At 40.7% G+C, this 17,774-nt stretch overlaps 1 protein-coding gene across 4 annotated transcripts in view; it reads right to left on the bottom strand.

Moving 5' to 3' along the window:
* The window catches only part of rimbp2b (RIMS binding protein 2b), a 104,090-nt gene that overhangs the window by 53,000 nt on the left and 33,316 nt on the right, over window positions 1-17,774 (bottom strand). For all 4 annotated transcript variants that reach the window (XM_026945873.3, XM_053236302.1, XM_053236304.1 and 1 more), the window contains exons 3-4: window positions 10,812-10,895; window positions 2,654-2,743 (exon numbers count right to left, since the gene is read on the bottom strand). The gene's annotated coding sequence lies outside the window, so the exon portion shown is untranslated. The remainder of the gene's footprint in view (window positions 1-2,653; window positions 2,744-10,811; window positions 10,896-17,774) is intronic.

Raw genomic sequence — 17,774 nt, 5'->3', positions numbered from 1 at the left:
TAAGTATTAAAAATATTAAAAATATATATTTTTCCAATTGTATTGAAATACAAAAAAGTACAACTGACACAGAGACTTGTATGGTGGATGTTCAACATATTCTAAGACTAATAACACACATATTAAAAGAGATTGTGTGTTGTTATGTAACACATAATTGTTGATGTGATATGAAGGTGACATTTATGGAAGGAGTCTCCAGTGTCAGCGCTTTGTAACAGTCAAAGATCAAGCTGTAACTTTACGTTTTCTGCCATTGCAAAGTCTAATGAGTCTTATTAGCTTAGAGAAAGTAAGAAAACAAGATTATCACTCATGCTTATAGCTGTTCCACTATAACGGATAACAGGAACTAACAACTGTAAACGGATAAAAAGTACATTGTGACTTGTTTTAATGAATAAAAAATTGTAGTTGTTGGCAAATCGCTGTAGTATAAGAGGAATGAAACATTTCATGATGTGCAGTTATGGGAAAAGAATCAGGAAAAGAATCTTCATATCTGGCCACTCCATCGCTGATGAATTTCCCCAAACAGCACATCCTGTCATCTTTCATTCCTTATATCATAAACGACAAAAGGTCTAAACGGGCTGTTTTAACTCCATTTTATAATACAGATTGTTATCTGATGTTCTGGTGTAACCGCTCACAGCCAGTCACTGTAAAGCAAACAATAAATAACATCAATCTAGCGTGAAATATATCTCTAATGATATCACATTTCCCATGAGCTCACTAAAGCCTGCTGCTTAGCAGGGCATCAGGGAGCTGTTACAGTCCCTTTCCAAGTGATAGCTCCCTCCCACCCTCTCTCTCTTTCTCTCTCACACTTTCCCTCTATCTCTCTCTCCCATTCTTGGATGATTCATAAATGTGTAATGAAGGGATCTTTTTTAGCAACACCGACGTTTGTCAACACACCTCCTTCAGTTGTGCTCTCTCTCAGTCAGACATCGAGATATGTTTACCCCAAAAAAGTGTGACTCAGACACAGCTACAGGTAGACAGACATAACAAAGTGACTGAAGATGCCAGGAGTCAGACATAACTAACAGAACCAAACACTGGGATCACACGATCGAGGTATGAGTGGAGGATCCGAAATGCAAAAGTAATGGAGCGCAGATGATAAGTGCTGAAGTCAGACGTGGCTAAATGGAGGTGTTTATCGAGTCAGCATCATTTCAAAGGTTTAGGAAAGATGAGATAAAAATCTAACCCGGGGTATAGGATAAAAAAATATATATTATATTGTTTATCCTTAACTATGATTCAATTATAGTTAAACTGTGTGTGAGTGTATGTGGCAAGCAGCAAAAATGAGATTTCTCTTTGTGTGTGCTCGAAATAAAACACTTCAGGGTGTGCTGTTTTAGGAAAATAATCAATGAAAGAAGTTACCGTTACCACCCCAAAGTTATTATTTTTCAATAACAGCATGTCTTGAAAGGTTTTATTTCTCTCATAGCACAGCTACTTGCCAATGATTAATAATAACATGCTTTTTATCAATTTCTGGTTACATTTAATGATATAGAACAAGTTAGAGCCTATTATCACTTACATTATAGCAGCTATATCCAATCATTCCAATACCAGCCTCTCTTTTTTCTCTCTTGAAGTTAATAAGACAAAAAAATTAGCTTGTGACGTTACTGAGAAACCTCAACCTCTTGGAAATATTACTAACTGTTACAAAGTGCTGACGCTGAAGACTCCTTTCATACAAACATCTCCTCACACAAAATGTATTTTTTAAATCCGTTTACGTGGAGAGGGTGATACACAATTCCATGTGTAAGCTGTTGCTTTAGAAACAATACTATATTTTAAAAAAGCGCATTAATATAAACCTTTGATTTGCCTTGCAGCTGTTACGAAAAAATGAAGCATCAGGTTCTGACCAATCAGATTCACGAATTCACTCTTCCTTTCACGGAAAATGCTCTGAGGGCCGTAAGAGAACCTCATGGCTCAGTAAAGAGAAAATGCTTTTTTTTATAAGCCTACATCATGATGATGAGCGCTCGTTTCAAACAAAAGTGTAATATCCATTGGTGTAGAGAACAGCAGACTCATATCCGTCTGTCTGATAATGCTTCATATCAGTTCAAGAGCTAGGGGCAGATAACGCACACACACACACACACACACACACATACAAACAGATGTATACACACTGGATAAGGAGGCTAAATCTCAGTGATCAGCAGTCTACCTCATACCAATCACAGCAACCAGTCAGGAAATTGCATTTCCCACTCACTCTTTCTCCCTTTCCCTCGTTCATCCCTCAGTGCTTCTCACAGCGAAGGAGGCGTGGCCTCTGTGACCTCTCTACATTTTCACAAAGGGTGCCAATAATTCTGGAGTTAACCGCATGTTCTTATGTTGTTCTTATGAATACTGTATGTTCCGTGTGACACACACACACACACGGCCAGTACCTATTGGAGGAGTTGAGGGAAGGGATATTGCTTCCTGCCTCTGCTTCAAGCTGACACACATCATCTATAAACCTGCGTGATAAACTCATCCATCTGAGAGCGTGTGGGCGGCCACTCCCATGCTGCACTGGGCTACAGAGAGCCATCTGATTGGACAAGAGGATCCTGAGAGGCGCGGGGTTGAACAGCCCAAGGCCGCTTACCTGCTCACACTCTGTGGTCTTCTGGATGTCGGAGAGTGAGTGCACATTTAAATGCGTTTTCCTCTGCAAAACATTCTGGAGCTCACTCTCCTGTGGGGGAGACACACACACATTCACACACGCACACACACACACACACACACACACACACACACACACACACAGATTCTCAATTATTCATACAAAAAGATTTAGGCTTTTTGGGTGAATAAAGTGTGTTTGCGTTTTTTTTTTTTTGTGTGTGTGTGTGTTTGTGTGTGACAGGAACAAAAGGAAGAGAAGAGAATGAAATAAAGGAAAGAAATGAAAGGAAAGGAAAGGAAAGGAAAGAAAAATGAAAGGAAAGGAAAGAGGAGAAGTGAAGAGAGGAGAAGAGAATAGACGAGAATGACACATTTCACATTTATGTATCACTTGCATTTGAAAATCACACTGTGTGCCTTTAATAGCTCTCTGTAATTAGCTTAACATCCCAAATCACAGGATAAGACTAAGTGCAGCATTGATTTCTCTCTCTCTCTCTCTCTCTCTCTCTCTCTCAGCATGGATGGAGAGATTAAGCAGTGTTCCTTATTGTGGAGGGGAACTTAATTACACTCTATCAACATCCAGAAGGCGCGTCTGTAACACCACTTAAACTCCTGACAGCCGCCGCTCTTCAGCTCAAACCACAAGCAGTCAGGTGCCAATAATATACACATATTACACTGTATACATCATCAGTGTTATCTTATTGTACAGTGTCACGAGGTAGAGCATGTCCAAGCAGAACTCCTCAGTGACACGCCCACCTTCCAGGATGACGACTGTGACGTGTGATGTTTAACGAGCATGATGAAACACGGGAACACTGGCTTTACTGGGCTGCAGAATCCCTGTGGGATTATTTGGAAGAGCAGGAGAAACACCAAAATAGTGAGCATGAACCCGAGCTGACTCGCAACCCAATCAGTGGAGGAGTAAGCTAAAACTGACAGGAAGTCCCTGAAGACACTGGTGGATTCCTTACCTGACAGGACTGGCGCTCTTATTAAAGCAAGCAAAGTTGTAAACAAGTATTAGGAATAAAATGACACATGAAATGAAATTTTTTTGTCCGAGGAGCTTATGTAACCATGACAACAATCGTACATGAGGTTTTAGATTGCCCAAATCTAAACTGGTACACAGGAAATAAACAGGAAATACAGTACATGTGAAAACTGTGGTTTGTTCAGTAAAGTCGAATTTGCAAGTTAGCCAATTTTTTAAATACAAAAATTCAGATTTCAGCACGAAGAAGGCTAAAGACATTCTGAGTAGGAAGTGCTTGCAAATTTCTAACCTATCAGTTTCATAGATTTATTATTCAAATGAGACAAAGGAAAGGAAAGCAAAGGAAGGGAAAGAGGAAAGGAAAGAAAAGTGAAGAAGAGAAAGGAAAGGAAAGGAAAGGAAAGGAAAGGGAAAGAGGAAAGGAAAGAAAAGTGAAGAAGAGAAAGGAAAGGAAAGTGAAGAAGAGAAAGGAAAGAAAAGGAATGGAAAGCAAAGGAAAGGAAAGTGAAGGAAAGGGAAAGAAAACCCATCACATTTGTAGATTTAATCTCGAGAGATATTATAATGAGATGATTCAAAAGAAGGTCATGTTACAATTAAATGTTACACAAACTCATATTCTTGTATATGTGTCAATATCATAAATGCTTCATAATTTCATCAGATCAAAATTAATCAGTGACCATTTCTTTTCAGATGAAAATAATAGAATTAAACTCAAGATACAAGTGTGTAAAGTTAAAATTATTCATCCAATCACAACACCTTTATGTTCATTTTGCCTGCTTGAAATACAGCGTAGCATACGCTACAGGCTTTAATTAATACAATACAGTAGTGTAGCAAGCTCAGCCAAGCTAGTTACCTAAACACAGCACTATGCTAAGTTTAAGTAACGATTAGCTAACTTAGATACTTGATGTATTTGATGTTAGTAGGTATCCGAGTTCCCTAGCCACCTAGCTAATATTAGGCTAGTATATTATTTAGTGCCATTTAAAATGATTTGTTAGCTACCTAGCTTAACTTTAACTGAATTACATTACTGAGTAATTAAGCTAGCTAGAGTAATCTATTAGGAAATCTATTATCTTAGGAATGAGAAATTTGTGTATTTAGTTTTGCCTCTGGAGGAGTATATCGCTACACGTCTACTTCGTTGCAATTACAGAACAGTAACATTAATCCTGAAAAGAGCTGCACAGGAGAAATGAGAGGAGACATGTTCACCAAAACAAGGATAAGATGTCAAAGCAACTAGCGAAGGAAAAAATACCCAAACAGAAGACACACTAACACACAGGCGCAGAGACGGACACACACACACACACACACACATTTATATATATATATATATAAATGCGCCACTTCCATCCATACACACTGGGAAGGCTCATAAACGGACTGCAGTCCCTACTCCCTGCAGTCAATTCCAATCTGTCCTGCACTAAGCCATGATTGCATTGGCATCCCACTCGCAATGCATCGATCCAGAATTACACCGAACACACGATAGACTGAGAGTCGGACTGCGTGGGGGGGAGTGGGAGGGGGGGGGGGGGGGGGGGGGCGTTTGGCATCAGGGTGATAAGACACGAGGAGAAGAGATAAGGATGAAGAACACTCAGAGACGGGACGAGAGACAGAGCAATGTCTTTCTCTTATTCTAAAGGAAATGAGATGGCAATGAATGATAGATGATGCGAAAGATGTGTGAAGGAAAAGCAAGAGACGGAAAGGAAGGCTCATTGAGATAAAGAGATTACTAAAGAGTAATATTCTAGGGCTCTCGTGTGGCTTCATCCAATTCTTATGAGATTGCGATCCAATCCTTGCGGCGAAATCTGTGAGCCGAGCCGCTGTTACAGAAAATGAATCAACACCTTCTCAGCAATCAGAATCGAGAATTCAACAGCGCTGTTCTTTGTGAACACTAATCACACTAACACACAAACACACAAACACATTGCTCTCGACCTACTGTTAGCTTCAGCTGGAATAAACGCTGATTCGCCGTGTGGGTGCAGTGTGTAGCGAGTCTTGGCTTGTCTTGGCTCAGTACTTCTCATCAGGGTACTCCTCCATCTCCATTCCAGAGTGTATTTCTTTAAGTGGATGCCGTGGCTCAGAGGAACTCGTCCAATGAGAGAACAGGGTTAATGGATGTCGGGTGCTTCCTGGAAATCTGCTCCGTTCGGCACTTGCAAATCCTTCTTTTCTCCTCTCTCGCTCCTCATTCACTCAGAGCTTAGAGCGCGATGATTTCCATCTCTGGTTGGTTTCAGCCAATCAGAGCGTCTTCTTCAGCAGGTGTACTAGCCTATTCAGTTGAGGAAAATGTTCAATTATTTGCTGCTGGACGCTGACCTTATGACCCCCGCTGTATAAACAAACATTAAGGCTACATTTTACTGCACCACACAGATGGTTTTGCTGCCTAAGTGGAGATAAGACTGCGCACAAGACATGTTCACTGGCTACGACTGCAAACCGCTTTAATTAGCGCTGCATCCATCACGCTTATCCGTCACACCAAACAACTTAGTCAGGCTGAGTAACAACTGCACCGTGGCTCCTGCAAGACCAAAGACCAGAAAGTAGGAGACACTGCTGACAGTACAGATACTAGAGAGCAGGAAAGGCTGTGAAAGCATGTTTTAGAGCCAGACTGAAACTCCACTGACAGCAGCTCCAGATTTCTACTTCTTTTGCTTTCTCTTGGAAATCTTCCTTGATTTGAAGCTCTTGCAGAATTTCCTCAGGCGTGAAAGGTTCCTGCTTCATGTCGATGCTCTTCTTTAATTTTTTAGACTGAAGAGGCTGTTTATTGCCTCTGAAGTCTAAAATCTTTTTACTGAGTTGTGTATTTGTTGTACAATTTGGCAATTATGACCAGTTATTGGTGTTATTTAAAGTTGATTTATATTACATATTTAATTAATGTTTTTTCTTCTGAGCAACATTTCCTTTCTTTAACTAATTCATTATTACTATTTTATCATAAACATTTATTTATTTTAATGGCTACTTGATTATTTTTAGAATTATTTCTTTTTAGAATTTTTATCACATTTAGTTTTTCTGTCATTTCTGCTTCTTATTTTATGCTGTTTTTATTTGACTTTGTTTTTTAAAACCTTTTTTTTTTTTTAACTTTTTTCTTTATTATTATTATTATTATCATTATTATTATTATTATTATTATTGCTACTACTTTCTGGATTTTTATGTTTCCTGTTTTTTTTTTTCAGACTTTGCCTTGATATCACCAGGTTCTCCTTTAACTTCCTCAGACTTGAGAGACTCTTCTTCAACTTCGTTAGTCTTGAGAGGCTCTTCCTCACCTTCCTTAGTCTTGAGAGACTCTTCCTTGGGCTCGAAAGGCTCTTCCTGTACGTCCTTAGTTTTGAGACCCTCTTCCTCAGCTTCCTTATTTTTGAGAACCTCTTCCTTAACGTCCTCAGTCTCGAAAAGATCTTCCTCAACTTTCTACGCTTGAGAGGCTCTTCCTCAACTTCTTCAGACTTGAGGAACTCTTGTTCAACTTTGTTAGTCATGAGAAGTTCTACCTCACCTTCCTTGGTCTTGACAGACTCTTCCTCAACTTCCTCAGGCCTGATAGACTCTTCCTCAACTTTGTCAGGCTAGATCAGCTCTTCCTCATCTTCCTCTTGAAAGGCTCTTTCTTGATTGTGATGCTCTTCTTTGAATTCATTGTTCTTGATTTTGATCTTTCTCAATTTCATCAGCCTTGACAACTCATCTTTGACTGCGATGCTGGTCCTGAAGTTCCATAGTATTGAGAAGCCTTTTCTTTTTCCCCAGTCTTAAGAGACTCTTCCTCAACTTTGCTTTCTTCCTAATTTTTTTCAGTCTTGAAAAGTTCTTCTGTGATTTTCATTAGCATTACAGGGCTCCTTCTCAACTTCCTTAGTATTTAGAAGCTCTTCCCCAAGTTCATCAAGTTCAGAACAGCATGCTTCAAAATTTTTGACTATCTTCCTTGATTTCGATTCTCTTCTATATTAAACATTGCTACCTCAGTATGTGAACTTTAGCTTTCATTTCATAGGGGTCCCAGGAGGACTAGTGTTTAGGTCACAGTGCTCTCACCGCCGTGGCCTGGGCTCGATTCTCAGCCAGGGAACCGAACCCAGCCACTGGGGTTGCACACAACAGTGCACTGTCCGAAGCCTGGATAAAATTGGGGCGGGTTGCGTCAGGAAGGGCATCCAGCATAAAAACTGCGCCAAATCAAATATGCGGACCAATGATCCGCTGAGGCAACCCCTAACAGGAGCAGCTGAAAGGAAAAGAACAAGCTTTCATTTCATATGAGGAAACTGGCTTGTGGTGGCCCAACATCTTTTACTTACAGGCTTTATGTTTTTTTTCCCTTTAATTTGTCACTCGTCCGTATATACAGTAAGTGCACGAACAACTCAGCATCTGTGGGCGTACATCTGTGTATGGTAAAGTTCAGCGGCTTTGCAGTCATTACTGTGAGAACGCCGCCGCCTGTGGTTTCAGTACAGAATCCCAGAGGAGAGCAACAGTTACGCTGCTGACTCCCACTGAGTTACCTCCGTCCTACACACACTCACAAAACCAATTTTTTACACGGCTCAAGGCGATAATTGCATTAACATATGCACACGGGCTGCAGGACAGAAATCCAATTTTAACGCCGCAAAACTGCTGCACCGACACTGTGTCCGCCTCGTCCTAATTATATAAATCATGCAAAGGAAAGCATTTTTAGATGCTGTAGCTGTAGATGGAATAGACGAAGGCAGCACAGACAGTCATGACTTTAATGTTCATGTCATAGAACTGAACTTTGATTTGCTCATTAATCATCACAGTCACGTGTTATGCAATATACTGTGTTATGTAACACACACACACACACACACACACACACACACACACTATTGCTATCACAGCCATACCTAGGTCACAATACTGTCATAATATTTTATTACATAATAACACATATAATATTACATATAACATTTTAACAGTAGGAGTAGGGCTGGGCAATCCATCCAGCAATCCATCCATCCGTCTATCCATTCATCCATCCATCCATCCATCCACCCACCCATTCTTCCATCTATTCATTCATCCATCCAACCATCTATCCATCCATGCATCCATCCACCCACCCATTCTTCCATTCATCCATCAATCCACCCATCCATCCATCCATCCATCCATCTATCCAACCATGCATCCTTCCATCCATCCATCTATCCAACCATGCATCCATCCATCCATCCATCCACCCACCCTGCTTCCATCCATCCAACCATCCATACATACACACAGTACATCTACCCATCCAGCCAGTTCAGCTCAGAGTTCTATTACAAATTACGACAGAAAACAAAATTTTCCACCCGTCTTGTGTGTATTATTTAAGCAGATTATTTATTTATCGCATATGGAACATGTATAACAGCATAAAAGTCAAAACATCATACAATATGGATGTGGAGTGAAGCTAAGGACACAGTGCAGCGCCCGTCCATCTCAAAAGCTTTTCTTTACCAAATAAAGGGAAGACCACATCCAAAGAGTTCCCCAGGCTTTCAGCGAAGATGAGTCTCTCTACATACCTCCACCCCCGCCCTCTCATCTGCCTCCATCTCCCTTCTGCCACTCTCACACTGCTGCTCCTTTGCTTTGCCATGACAGCACACCCGCGAGGCAGAGAGCCATTTCTGGTGTGTGGGGAGGACGGAGACAAAAAGACAGAGAGAGAGAGCCCGAGGGAGGTAGAACTGTTTGTGTGTGTGTGTGTGTGTGTGTGTGTGTGAGCGAGCGAGTGAGATATAGAGAGTGTTTCAGTGTGTTTACAGAGAATATATGCAGGACTGGACTTAAAGGAGTGATAAGCAGTATTCTGTTTCCTGCCATACAGTGCTAGACTGCTGGATATTCCAATAACATTACTGGTGTGTGGGGAGGACAGAGAGAGAAATCCATCTACCCATTCATCCAGCTATCCTTCTACTCATCCACCCATCCATCCATTCATCTACCTATCTGTATACCCATCCATTTGCCCAACTATCCGTCCATACATCTACCTAACCACCCATCCATTCATCTACCCATATACCCCTCCATCCATCCAATCATCTATCCATCCATCCATCTATTCATCCATGCATCCATCCATCTACCCATATACACCTCCATTCATCCATCCATCCATCCATCCATCCATCCATCCAAGTCATCCATGCATTCATCTATCCATCCATTCATCCACGCATCCACTCATCCATGCATTCATCTAACCAAATACACCTCCATCCATCCATCCATTCATCTACCTATCTGTATACCCATCCATTTGCCCAACTATCTGTACATACATCTACCTATCCACCCATCCATTCATCTATCCATTCATCTATCCATATACCCCTCCATCCATCCATCCATCCATACAACTATCCATCTATTCATCCATCCATTCATCCATACATCTATCCATCTATTCATCCATCCAATCATCCACTCACCTATCCATCCATGTATCTATCCATTCATCTACCTATCCATCTATCCATCCATTCATGCCTTTGCTGCTTTTCAGGTTTGAACAAAGTTTTTAACCTCAGACTATCATATTAGCTTTCCAGCTTTTCACTAGCTATAAAACAGTCTACAACACTGTCAAGCTAAGGCTTTTCTCTTTCCTTTAAATTCCTGATAGGGTACCTGTAAAAATAATTTACTTAATAATAACTTGTTTCACACTAGAGTTTACACACACCCTCGATTCAACTTGTCACTCATCTTCAACCTGCCATTCAACCTGCTTATTAAAAATTGCAAAATTGTATAACAAATTCCACTTTAACTTGTCATTAATTGATTATAATCCTAAAGCTTGCAGGCCACTTGCAATCCTTGATCAGAGAACAGAGTGCCTGTTTATTTCCCCAGTGCCCAGGCAGCAGTGGAGTAACACTGACATGTCGTTTCAACATTCGAGAACTTTATCGACACCTCTGCAGGGAACAGCTCCCTGAAGAGCCCCGAATATGACGCTCCTGTCTGTAAGTGTGACTGGGAAGTGAAGAGATTTCATTTCACAAGCTCTTACCAAGGTTTGACATGACTGGCTCTTTTTCTTCACCCCCTCTTCGAGAACGTCGCACTCGTTTCTCTTCTTGCTGATCTCCGTCTCCTGAGTGAACACACACAGGGAAATAAGATTCAAATAGATTCTTCTTGCTTTTGCATCCACAGTGGAAACACTGACAAATTGAAGACTAAGTTAAGTAGTTTCTCTGATTTAACATCGTAATGAGATGGGAATTCAGAAAGTCTCTCCTGCAAATACTTGGTGATTTTTTTTCCATTTACGGTTATACCACCCATGTTTCATCTCAAATTATGCCAGCCTTTCTTTAATTTGGAGAGCTTTCAGTCTTTTTCTCCAATCATTTTATATTTTTTTTTAAATCTGCTTTAGGGTTTCTTTTCTAAACTTTCCCAGTTCTGGTTTTTCCTACCCGGTTTTAGCAGACCTTCTTTCATTTTTGTTTCACCCTCCATTTTTGGGGTCTTTCACAATAATTTTAGTGGACCTTGCATTTTTGTTTGCGTAAATTGTTTTCAATGAGCTTTCCTCCAATTGGGGGAGGTTTTCTCTTTTTCTTTGCCTATTTTTAAACTCATTACCCTGTGAAAAATTGAACAGAATTTAATAATATTTTTTAAATATTTTTTTTTAATTATATTTTTATTTTTTAATTTTTATTTAATTTTTTTTACTTTTTTTTTTTTTAATTTTTATTTTATTTTTAATTTTTTATGTTTTTTTTTTTCATTTCATGTTTATTTTATTTTGTTTTTTTCCTACTCTTTTTTTTGAGAAATAGATACGTTCTCATGTTTGGGGGTGTTTCTGTGTTTTAGGGCTCCTCCCATGGGACGGTTTTGCACATTTTTCCCCTCACATATTAGGGTATTTCCCTCTCTCCCTCCACACTTGTTCTCGCCACGTGGAGCTGAAATGATCCGTGTCGTGTCTGCGTGTCAGCGCCAGCTCTCTAAGCCCTCACAAGACTGATGAGTCTCCACCGCTAATGTCACTCTCTAATTACTAATGTCCTATTATGAGACACACACACACACGCACACACACACATCAATTTTCCAACCCTCTAACCACAACACCGTTCCACAGCACAGTGAATCAGCTAATGGTTTACGCCAGAGTCTCCGGAGAGCCAGGTAAAGCCTGTGGGTATGTGTGTACGAGTGTGTGTGGGAGAGTGTGTGTGGGAGGCTACAGATGGCATTCTGTCCTTGTAATGGCAGATACAGTCCTACAGACACAGACTCACTCGCACAGAATGTAACATAAACAGCACACATACAGATCAGAGGACGAAGTCATCCTGTTGGCTGAAATGTGTGAAGGACTGTGCATTCCTCAAACCTCACGAGCACTAACTCAAACACACACACCGATGTTCTGCCAAGTCACACAGGATGCGGAAAAAAAAAGTAGGAATGGAAGACACGATCCTTCAGATAAACTTCTTCTTCTTGACAGTTATGTAATTATTTAGAAATAAGTAAGAAATGAAACACTTCAGGATGTGAAAACGATCATGTACTGTTCCTTTAAGGCTGGTCCGTACTGTCGTGTCCTTAGTTTATGCTTCTAGCACGCGTGAGATTTCTTTACGCTGGATTTATGGTATATATTATTGATTACTGTAGAGCTGTGGTGTGCTTTAGCTCTGCGTACTGTTTATTTTCTTGCCGCCCAGTCGTGGATGCTGGTGCTGGTGTTAAATGGCCGCCGTGGTGCAGTGGGTTGTTTGTGACATGCAGTTAATGCCGTGATGAATATTTAACTCTCGCACGCCCTACCCGAGCCTCCCGACGGCCGTTTGTCTTAAAGCAAAGCGATGCTGTTAAGTTGACGCCCCGAGAGCCTCAGTGAGAGACAGGCGAAGCTCGACAGGTCACGGCGCATCCATACATCACGACTGGCTACGATTAAAGTGCTAGAGAGACATGGAGGAATTACAGCCTTTACAGCCTATCCAGTTTTATCCAGACATGAAACTTCAGGCATTTTTGCACTTTTGTGATTCATTTTTAGGCAAAAAAAAAAATCTTCTAACATTATATTTAGATTTAAAGGCCGCATCACACGTCTCCTTCTGCTGAAGGCAGTCTCATAAATCAGTGATATTCTATCATTTCATAATAGAATGCTGCGATGATATCGTACACCATGATGATTAAGTGTTCGGCAGTTATCACGTTATGAATGCTATTGTGGAAATTTAATATTGGTAATTTAATATGCCTAGTGCACACTCTGGTTCTGATAGAGCGGCATCCTAGCAACCAACGCCATGGAGACGACCCGGCTGAACTGTCTATTTAGTGTGGACAACAGAGGCTCAGTGCTAAAAGACGGGTCACTGACACTGGGAACATCACACAAACCCACACAGGGCTCTCCTCCTGTCTGTACAACACACACACACACACACACACACACACACTAGCACACCTGTGTGTGTGGGAGGAAATGACTTCAAAGAACAAATATCCTAGCTGAGCTGATTGTAATTCAACAAGATATTAAAACCGGAAGAAAGTATTAGACCTTTGACTGAACCATTAAACTGTCTCGCACACACATGGTGTTTATGTAGAGCATCTCGTTGCCATGAGTGACAATGCAGAGAAATATCTAGAATAATAAAATTAAAACAAAAAACATCCAGTGATTTGATGAAAGAGGTCAGAGGAGTATGGCCAGACTGGTTTGGAAGGCTATGGTAGCTCATATAACCACTCGTTACAACCGTGGTGAGCAGAAAAGCATCGCACAACACATAGAAACCTGGGGTGGATGGGATACAACAGCAGAAGATCACATCGGGTTCCACTTCCTTCAGCCAAGAGCAGAAATCTGAGGCTACAGTCAGGACAGACTCACTGAACCTGGACATGCTGAAGACTGGAAAAACGTCACGTGATCTTTTTTCACATTTTTGTCCAGTTTTGTGGGTCTGTCCTCACCGCAGCAGTGTAACTCCATCTTACACAAAAAAACGAACTAAATACAGAATTAAAAAAGTTAAAAGCCTAATGCATGCGTGTCGTGTATAGAAGTGATTTAGCTAAGAAATTGATTTTGTTATAGTTTTCGCTAGAAGTGTAACCCCTTTATATATCCTTTCATCAATACATTTTAAGGAGGCAGTAACAATTTTTTATTGCATGACAATTTTTTTGTCCTGGGATATCACTCAGGTGCTCAGATTTATAATGTTACTGTAAATTTGACCTGATTTCTGTAGTGTATCAGCTGAGCTTTCATGTTGACGCTCATGTAGTGAAAAGGCAAATTACATCCCTGTTTTAGACACAGACTAATCCCTAACGATCAGAGATCAATGGAAGAGCTGTGTGTGTGTGTGAGTGTGTATGTGTATGTGTGTGTGTGTGTGTGTGTCTGTGTGTGTGTGTGTGTATGAGAGAGAGAGAGAGAGATAGATACCGAGCGTACTGCTTACACACACATGCACAGTGCTGTGATGCTAACCTCACACATCCCAAAGTGCACAGCTCTAACACAAGTACAAGAGGGATAAAGAAGAAGAGAGAAAGGAGATAGGATTTACCTTCTAAGCTCCTCTGATCAGCAGTTATTTATGCAGGCGGTCCTTTTTTTTTTTCTGCATCGTGTAATTCATTATGCATGTGTAACGTCACACACACGCAGATTTTCCCATGAGCCATCATTGTCTAAAACACACAAGATATAAGAGACGTCTCTGATTCATCTCCGGCTTTGTCTGAACGCTTCACTTTCCAAAGCGTGCACGCACACAGGCACACACACACACACGCACACACACACACAAATATCACATGATTATTTTGTTCCTGTTTTAAGTCCAGGTGCCTCCAGTTCTGCACAAATGTCTGGATTCACACACACCTACCAGCTGGCGAGGATGAAGGTTAACATGCTTTCTCTGAGACGTGAAGCCAGCCAACACATCTTCAAACACATCTTTTAAAAAACTGCTGCTCATGCTGCGTCACGGTGCAGTGTAACACACTCAAATGAAAGCGCTATCCGCCCTCTTCCACATACATGAGCTCACAAATACCCACTATTGGCTAAAATCACTGTGAGTGACAGCGGAGAGACAGTATGCCCCTCCTTCCCAGAGAACACAAACACTTTTTGAGCCAATCAGGAGCCAAATACAGAGTTTTTTTTTTTTTTTTTTTATGGATAACTTGTTCTAGTTTGTAGGCAGGGTTGCCAGGTTTCAGCAAAATTCCCATACAGAAAATGGCGTTGTGTTACATTTGTACTAATAACATAAGAAATTAAAGAATAAAGGAATTACAGACTAAAGAAACTTAATATAAGTAAAAAGATTTTTAAAAATTAACTGAACAACTGAAAGACTACTATTAAATAAAAAAAAAACTAAGAAACTTTAAGAAGAATTAAATAAGTAAAGAGCTTGGAAAGTGAATAACGAGGCACAAGAAGAAGAGCGAACTTAAATTTTTTTAAAGAAAAATAAAGCCAAAGTGTACAACTGCGTCAATACAACATGTGGTACAACATGAAGCTGCGTGGCTGCTCAATGTAAATCGTGACATGAGACAAAAAAGGTGACATGTTTTGTTTCTGGTTAACCATGAGAAGCTCTACTACAAACCCTTTTCTTTGAAACTACAGGTTGCATGACATCTTTGTAGCTGTAGTACAGTATGGTGATTTCAGTGGATTTCTAAGGGATTTATACTTCAGTTTAGAAAAAAAGAAGCCAAGCGTAAATCACAAATCTCTCACAGGCCTCACATGGAGGCGACGCAGAACATCCAGGGGGAATCAACCTAACAAATTAAAAAGAAACTACGGTATATTCGGAAAATTCAACAATAATTATTTGTACAAAATGGAAATCACATATCATCTACTGTAGCTTATAGCACTGACCCTCTAGGACAACTTCCAGAGGAAGAAAATTAGAAAATTTTGGTACGAATATTTGTGTATGGTGGATTTCTCAGAAAATTTTTGCGATTTCTTGCCAAAATTTGAAATATGGCATTCCCTAATGGCTCCGCCCCTTCCTCTGCTTCCTCTGGGACAGAATCAGGTCAAGAGCAACAGAGATCTGGCTTCATAGAGGCAAATTATATATTATACACTGCTGATAAGAGAAGATTTGCTAATGCTAACTCTTTTTTGGTGGATAAAATGGCGGATTTCTCCAATGAAATCCACTTGTAAGTACACAGATCATTTAAACAATTTTGAACCAATATATCCTGCGTATTTTCTTTACGTTACAGTCTAGGTCTTTGTTTGTAGATGCGCTAAGCTAGAAATAAGTATATTTCAGTCTTGGAAGTTCTACCTTCTGCCCTGAGCTGCACATTACACCCTGACAGCGGACAAACCGTCCACTGGGAGACGCTCCTATTTCTCCTGCCAAACTACGCACACATCCAGCCAAATCACAACATAATCCGGCCTCGTCCACGCCAGAACCCCCTCTTCCATTTCTCCCAGCACGTCGGATTTCACTAAACATCCCCTCGATCCTTTTCCATTTCCAACATCAATAACACTCATACAATCGTTTAAGCAGGCTGGGAGAAAAAAAAGGTCTCTGTATCGATAAAACCGCCGTAATTACAGACCAGCATGGACGTCCAGCTATCCGTATCCGAGAGGCACTGCCGGGAAGTGCGAATGCTGCTGACGTTCGTGGGCAGAGACACACTCCGGCGTGGAACAGGGGCAGGTGTGGAGTACAAAAGTGCCACTGCAGCACTTTTCCCAGGGAAACCAGCGCTTGTTTCTCGAGTCTGCGTTCGGCCAAAGACGGGTCAATTAACTTAATGTAGTGGAACATACACACAGAGCATCGCAGCGGAAATCACAAAACAGAAACACACACACACACATACATATACATACACACACACACACACACACAAACAAACAGAAGAGTGGAAATGCTGAGGCGGCATCCCTGCCGAGACCTGGCGGAAAACAAATTGCCTTATTTTCTCCGCAGGCCAGCTGTACTGTAAAGCCTAATTTCTTCACACAGACCGCTTTTAAATCCACCCACCCACACACCCACACACACACACACACACACACACCCACACACAATACACATGTGTAAAAGTAAACATGCTATATTCACTGAACACTCTGATCATAAATTCTGGATATATGTATTTGACTGAACTTTTTTTTTGACTGGATTAGTCAGCACGGCTGATTTTGGTTCGTCAGAAAAACACTCCTGAACGTCCGCCAGGCTCTTTAGAACCGTATCAGACTGAATCCAATCAATTGGTATTGGCACGGAGCCTCAGGATTGTGTAAGGAGCACTGGCACTGGTTCACGGCCGCTCTGAAAGAGCTGGCTACAGGAATGATGACAAGGCGGAAAAAAAAAACCCCAAAACAAACTTGTCCAATCCATCAGGTTAATCTGCACTGAAAGCGTTTCTGAAGAATTTTTTATTTTATTTGTCTGTATTTAGTGTGAATCTTTGAAAAGATACACTTCCATTTTTAACCAACGTTTAAATCCACATCATACTCTCTCTCTACTGAGAGATAGAGAGAGAGAGAGAGAGAGAGAGGCGAGGAAGGAAGACAGGAAAGAAAGAAAGAAAGAAAGAAAGAAAGAAAGATGCAAGAAAAGAAAGAATAAAAGTATAAATGGAAGGAAGGAAGGAAGGAAGGAAGAAAGAAAGAAAGAAAGAAAGAAAGAAAAAGAAAGGAAAATAAGTGAAGGATGAGTGATGAGAGTGTGCATTGACCTTTCCCTGTTAAAAAACCCAATAGTCAGACAATCACATCTGTCTTTAGCTAGATAAACACACACACACACACACACACACACACGGTGGTGTCGTATGTTATCTTTTCTTCTGGTACAACACGAAAAGGATTAAAATAGACAATACACACACCACAAACACACACAATTGTGTTTTCCCTATTGTGTCTTTCTCCATCCTGTGTGTG

The sequence above is a fragment of the Pangasianodon hypophthalmus genome, chromosome 8 (assembly GCF_027358585.1).
Source record: "Pangasianodon hypophthalmus isolate fPanHyp1 chromosome 8, fPanHyp1.pri, whole genome shotgun sequence".
Classification (NCBI taxonomy): Eukaryota; Metazoa; Chordata; class Actinopteri; order Siluriformes; family Pangasiidae; genus Pangasianodon; species Pangasianodon hypophthalmus.
Note: the sequence above shows the minus strand (reverse complement) of the source record. Positions and strands in the feature narration are given on the sequence as shown.